The sequence below is a fragment of the Mercenaria mercenaria genome, chromosome 13 (genome assembly GCF_021730395.1).
Source record: "Mercenaria mercenaria strain notata chromosome 13, MADL_Memer_1, whole genome shotgun sequence".
Lineage (NCBI taxonomy): Eukaryota > Metazoa > Mollusca > Bivalvia > Venerida > Veneridae > Mercenaria > Mercenaria mercenaria.
The window spans coordinates 63838625-63846297 of NC_069373.1; positions in this window are offsets into that span (position 1 = coordinate 63838625).

Sequence of the window (7673 nt, forward strand, 5' to 3'; positions counted from 1 at the left end):
ATCAAACTGGTTTCCGCTTCAGTTGTGAGGCACTTCCGTTATACTTTTTGACAACAATAACAAAACACAAAATGAATCAATAAAGTCACTTATAAACCGACTGCTATTTAAATCAGTGTAAGTAAAGTTGTTGTTACAACATTATACATGTTCGTTACGTTATGAGATAAAATTTATCTTGAACAGCATAATCCATTAATTACGTTTAGATGATATTGCATTTACAACTTATTTGACCCCATTTTTTTACGTGAATGACAGCATTCTCGTGCAACTCGTGCAAACAGAGTTATGAAAAGTATGGTGGAGAATTCAAGGACAAATTATAAATGACATTAAAGTGAGGATAACTGTATATTCGTCCAGTTTTGGTCATTGACATGCCTGCTGTGTATTAGTAACTTTTGTGAACAAGATTAGAATGTTACTTTTGCACATATACACATTGATTCGACCTCTCAACCAAATTTCATACCTTATTTTAGGGATTTTTAAGACAATACATTTTCAAAAGTTTGTTGAATGTGTTTTGATATTTAAGTGCATTGTAGTTCATGAATACCAAGTTAAAAATTAATAATGGCAACATTTCTAGGCCCTTATTGTAAGCCACTAGACTTCTGTAACGATAAATGTTTAATGTATTAAGGGGAATATACTCTTTTAAGTTTGAAATGTGGCATTCCTTGACCACCGTATCTTTTCTTATGCACTACTTTGTAAACAAACTAAATAATGTGTTTTAGCTTACATATGCGAAATGAAAAGCAAGACAGTGACCATATTTCACATTCTTTCTTTAAATTAGAATCTGTAGGACATTGATAAATGTTTGGACAAGGTGAAGCACTATTATTTTCGCACCAAAAAGTCTTAATTGTTGACTTTGAATGTACACTATAAGTCTTATGTAATTCAACAATAACTTTCTTCTTTCAGTTTTCTCATTTTTATTTTAGTTAGCAATCATTTGTGTACTTATAATAGTTGAAACAGTATCCATTTCATGTACCAAAACCTTGTACTTTTTTGCAGGTAAATTTTATCATACCCCACCCACTTTTTTCTAATTTCAAAGTATGCATCCCCTTAAGAGTTTTAAATTTACCTTTCTCTGTATCATAATATTTTGAATGTCCTTTAATAAGATTTTTTTTTACTTTTCCGATGCATGAGCAGAAGCAGAGAGTTAGTATTTTTGCATATTAATGTGGCAAGCAATTAGTTCTAATATTCTTTTTTTTTTTAGTTTTTCTATAGTTGAGATATTGTATACAATATAAGTCTCTGAAAATCAAATGTTCTAGAACTTGTCTGATCTACTGGTTTCAATCCGTACCACAGAATGATTTAAAGTTTCAGAAAATTTATAAATCAATTGTGAAAATGTCAAATATACGTCAAATTTGAATATGAATCTTTTTATACCACTTCGTATGAATATTTTATTGTAAAACGTACTTCGCTCTGTGCTTCACGTATTGATGGTATTCATGGCGGCCTCTGTTGCCGTTCTTTCAAGCGTTCTAAAAGTGATACAATGAAATCGATACAGCTTCCGATTGGCAGGGGCGTGGGTAGCCATGAATGAATATGCACGAAAATCAGGGGTTTGAGATGGGCAGGTTTCCCGGAAAACCTTTTTATTGTAGAACAGTTCTGCTGCATTTGACGCTATTTTAAGATCTAATATTCTTCCTTTTGAAAATATCAAATATCGTACATTATGCTTGTGAAAAACACGTGGGCCTAATAGGTAGCTTCGGTACTTTTGAATTATATTGTCATTGAAAGCAATAACTTTGGTATCGAAAGCAATATCATAGTTATCGGAAGCAATACCATTGTATTCTCAAGCAATACCACTGTCATCGCAAGCACTGCAATTGTATTCTCAGTCAATACCATTGCTATCGGAAGCTATACCACTGTATTCTCAAGCAATACCACTGTTATCGCAAGCAATACCATTGTATTCTCAAGCAATAATATTCTCAAGCAATACTATTGCTATCGGAAGCAATATCATTGCATTCTCAAGCAATATCATTGTTATCGGAAGCAATACCACTGTATTCTCAAGCAATATCATTGTTATCGGAAGCAATACTATTATATTCTCAAGCAATATCATTGTTATCGGAAGCAATACCACTATATTCTCAAGCATTATCATTGCTATCGGAAGCAATACCATTATATTCTCAAGCAATATCATTGTTATCGGAAGCAATACCACTGTATTCTCAAGCAATATCATTGCTATCGGAAGCAATACCATTATATTCTCAAGCAATATCATTGTTATCGGAAGCAATACCACTGTATTCTCAAGCAATACCATTGTTGTCGAAAGCAATACTGATACTCACGTTGAGGGCTACTGAACATATTAGTTGGAATCAACTGTTGTATACTTAGAATTGACATTTGTATTTAAAATTATGAAAAGTTTATAATATGCTTGAATTCAGCAAAACAGATTTGTAAATATTGAATATTGTCGTGATATTCTGCCACAGGTTATTGACAGTTACATCCTTGTTATTTCTCCATACAAGATAAGTAAGTATCTGTTGTCAAATTGCGAGTTTATGATTGTATATATCTTTAATTCATCTGTTTATGGGTCAGAAATCAATGCAGTGCGATGCTGTAAAGTAAAATGTTGCCGTACACTCCAAATTCATACTTACTTCAAATAGTACGTAATAAAATAGACGCATACGTGTTTTTATTTTACAGATGGAGACGTTATTCCTGAGATGGTTGGTTGATTTCGTTGGTTGACGTTAACATCTTTTGCTTGTCATTTTTGTGCCAAGCTGTTCTTGAAGGCGACTGCGCCTTTCACGACTGGATTTAGTTATCATGTGATTGTTCTAACAGGACTGCAAATAATATTTCTCGGCATTTACATAAGTTTCTGATAAAAGTGATACAGAATCGACGACAAACAAGTATGTCATTTTCTCCGCACATGCATTTGCAACGTTGGCAACCAACTGGATCATGTCGGTCACGAACGCAGCGTCTACATTTGCCATCAAACTCATGGAACCTTTAACCAGAGCACTATTACAAAGATTGCAGGTTCTAGAAATGCTTCTGCGTCGAATTTTATTGGACTTTTCATTTGTGTTACAGCTTTGGTGGCGTATACTTTGTCCAAAAAATATCAAACTTAAAACTGCACAGTCAAAAAGGAGTTGTTGACAAAATTTACAAGTACGTATCTCATTTTATTGTTTTGTCTATATATTATTAAATAGTATTAAATGTAAATGAGAATTTCTTATAATGCGTCGATTAATAAGACAATATTTGTGAAATGTACTTAAACATATCGATGCAAACTATGTTATTTCATTAGATTGCGTGTTTTGGGTTTTCTTGCACGTAGATGGGTGTTTAGATTTTTTTTTGCACATTGACTCCAACATTTTTTAAAGTCAGGGTGACAGTAGAATGTAAACGAGAGTTTTCTGAACATAATGGACCCATAATGACAAACAAAACATAATTTACTCCTCATATGCGACCTCGGCATTTCCGTTTTTTAAGAAAGTTATGTACACGTTACGTACGAAGTAGAGATAATACGTAACACTGCCAGTCAAAATCCAACAGCAGCCACTAACGAACACCGCCGGGAAGCTTAAACAAGGTAATTGCGCACATACATTCTGTCTCGTCCCAGCGTTACAGGTTACTGTAAATAAACGTTATCACTGTCAAGTGATTCCCTTACATACGTATTGGTAACTAATGACACACTATGTAAAGCAAACAAGTGCTCGTGTAAAAACAAAAAAGGAAATCTTTCTTAAGTATCATGTACTCAATGCCTTTGCAGAAAGCAGAGCAACAAGAAATACCATTGAATGCCCGGCGAGACAGGCCAAAAGACAGGTGTCAAAGCAGCTCAACCCCAGTGCATATCATTAAGTTTTCCACCTGTCACGTCAGACACAATCGCAGACAGAATCGAACTGTAAAAGGATGCAGTGTGTCTCAAAATAGTTAGGTCATGACCTCTTTTAATATAACTTCTAACTAATGCTAATCCCCAAAACACTTGTAATACTTCCATGACCCAGATTGTTCCAAGAAATTGTAAAAAAAGCGAGTCTTTAGACTATATTTATCCTACCTTTAAAATCATTTTTTTTTATCAGAATTATGTGTCTGCCTGAAATAACAGATTTAGAATTAGTAAGAAAGTAATGTATGTGGCCAATCTACACTGCCTCTTTGGTAGAAATAGTTCTTGAAAAATAAAATCCATAACATTATAAGAGGAGATTATAATACCACCCCTATGTTTTTTATCCGACTTCTTTGTAGGCTATTGCTAAAACTGATGAATTTATTTGAAATTGCTGCCATGTTTTATTCGAAATTCAGTTGCAAATCGGAAACTTATTCTGACCAAGCGAACGTTATTTGTCGAAAGGTCATAACGCCGCTTCAAAAAATGGAAAATCGTTTCTATCTGATTTAATATAACATTCCTTTCGAAATGTAATTTTTCTTGATTTTAATGCAAAAATGTGAACGCTGGATGACTCAGCTTCCGTTTCCTTCGGCGATTCCGTTATAAGACCTTCTTCTGGTAAATGCAAATATCATTTTTCGTGCCGGTGTCACGGCCATAATAAAGCGCATTTATAAAACTCTAGTGGATCAGTCGTTGCATGAAATGTGTCTTTAGTAATTGTTATTAATAACAAGATAGCGTCGTAAAAGAAGTCTGGCAAATAGTGACAAAAGTAGGAATTTATTTATTTCCCAACTGACCTGATAAAGAAAATTTATTATAAACCTTGATTTTACCCTTTATTATGCACAAAGGTAGAATAAATGCTGGTGAGCGACTGTCCTGTGAGTTTGCTTATACGTAATGCCATACGTTGTTGGTCTGTTTCTGTCTGGTATAACGTCACATAGGCTCAGTTTTGAACAGAATGTTATTGTCTAGCTTTTATTGGTAAAAGAAGTCCCCAGTGGCGCCTTCATGCAATTTTTCAGCCACGGAAGGGCACCTTGGTAGTACTTTCACAAGTTAGCTTGATGGCTTCCTAACATGAAGAACTCTACATCCCAAGCAAGGTTTCGAGCCCACAACGGTGAAAGGCATAAAATTCGAAGTTGGCGACCTTATCCATTCGACCAAAGAAGCCCCCCTCTCCCTTCCGAGCTGTAATAGTAATTACATGAAAACATGTCAAAACATGACATCATGCTACGAATCTAATAAGTTTCATTATAATAATTTAAATCCATTTTTGACAATTCAAGTTCACAATTCATCTACTGCTCCAACATAAATTTTGATTTGAATCAATAAATGTACTTGCTATATAATTAGTTTCAGACGTCATGGTATGTTCCCAGTACTAGGGGACGGGACCATTTAAATAAGTAGCAAAAACCTATTGAATCGAAGTAGGTAGTCGTGAAACAAACTGAAAAGAGAAGGGGTTGACTCGAATAATTAGATTATTGCGTTCTTTATTATTTGTTTGGTTCTCGCTGTATGAAAGGTTTACTTTGTCAGGTTTGTGTACATTACACATTCATGCGTACGCTGAAATCTTCTTGTTTTATTTCAGTTACAGTGAGGAACATGCTTTCCATCATAATTTGCATGTCGGCTGCTACTGTAGTCGTGGTTTTTGTGGCAAACTATGGAATAACTGGCTACATGAATTCAATGACGTACAGGCGTACTTTATCTCTTTCAAAACCACTCAACTTTAGTATCGACGATTTCTTTTCGGTAGATCTTGTACAAATTCCGGAAGAAACAAATAAACTCTCTCCCTTACTTACAACAAGACCGGATGTTATCGAAAACGGTCAAAGAATACATAAGAGTATATTCAATTATTTGTTAGGCAAATATAAGTATGCATTGCTTTTCCATTATTCTCCGTCCGAAAATAAAGACGATTCAGCTTTAGTTGTTGGAGAAGATATCCTCTTGCGTAAACTGGATATATAGGTGTCGTTTTTGCATGTAATAATATCCGTTGCACGAAACAGCATTTGGATAAAGCACGAGATGTAGTAAGAATTATACGGATAACGAACGTGTAATTTTTTTCATGGTGGTGGGAATGTTATAAGTTATCCACATGACGATCACATGCGTTTATAGAAGTGATTCCACGCTTTATGCGATTCAATATTATCATGTTTCCACAAAGTATTTCATATATTAAACCACAGTCCCATATCGATTTTTGCAAGAAATTGTATGTAGGTTAACATTCATATGGAGAGATAAAATCTCCTAGAGCGTTGTCGGGTATTCTGGAACCGTAGGCAGTTTTGGTCCGCATCTCATATTTTTGTCAAGGAACATTGTTTCGTAATTGTTCCTAGTCTAACTTGATAATCAAGTCCACTTGTTTTTGCAGGCGTCTACACGTCGTCTGCATATTCAAGTCATTGCCGTTATTTTAACTTACTGTGAAAATTGAAGCGCAAAATCTTTTAGTTACTTATACCAATAAAAAAGGGACAAAAACACCTGACATTATAACAAATAAAAAAATCGCATTTTAACAGTTTAATAGTATTTTATAGAGTGAAAAACATGTTCGTATCAAAATCAAAGCGTCTGCTTATTTGTGACAGGAAAGGCCGTACCGGCGACAGTAACCATCAGAACAAATCAACACCCTTTACAGTATTTACAAATTTATTTACATAAGATGATTATTAACAATGAATAGATGATATGAAAAAATAAAAAAAATAAAAAAATGGTTTATAAGAAAGAAAGAAAAAAAATCAAAGTTCAGTATCACCAGATACAAAATTCTTACAGTTCCATTTTAAAGTGACGTGACACAGTTCTTTAATTTAATTGCGAACTTTAAGTAGCACAAACAATATCAAAACATATCTTGAAATAAAGTCCCTTTAAACCGTGAATACGTTGATTCCGTATTGGCTCCCTATGGTGGTAGGTGATTGCATCCCTGAGCTGACTTCATAGGATAACAAAAATCAGCGTCTTTGCGGTTTACGGCACAACCATGGGACGTAAGCTCTGCGCTGGGAATATCACATCCAGGCGAGTGAAGGCAAGTGAACCTCGGGCATTGTACTTCCGGGTTATGACATCACCAGGAAAATCGTCTGGCGGAAGAAGCTAAAATATATAACATATGGTAAGTACCATAGCAAAACAAATAAGTCAGGGCATAAAACTGCTCCTTGGGTACACCATACCTCCGTAGGCTCCCATAAATAATACGTGCTACTTATACAAAACATATGTGCTACTAAGTTCAGACGTCACATGATTAAAATACGTCACTAATCACTATCATTATTACAAAAATTACTTACTTAAAAGACTAAAGTTAAAGTATGAAAAAGATATGAAAAGTATATGATGAAAATTATAGTAATGGGAATGATAAACTGCAGCCATTATTTACAACTACAAATTAATAAAATTCAATGTAAATCAAACGTTATATGATAGTTGGCATCCATATAATATCTAATGCAATACACTAAAACGGACATTGTATGTATATGCAATAGACTGGCACACAATTTCAAATTACAATAATATATTACATACAACGTACTAGACTTGCCATATAGATTTATACATAATACAATGCAGTAATGGCGTTCCATAATTAACA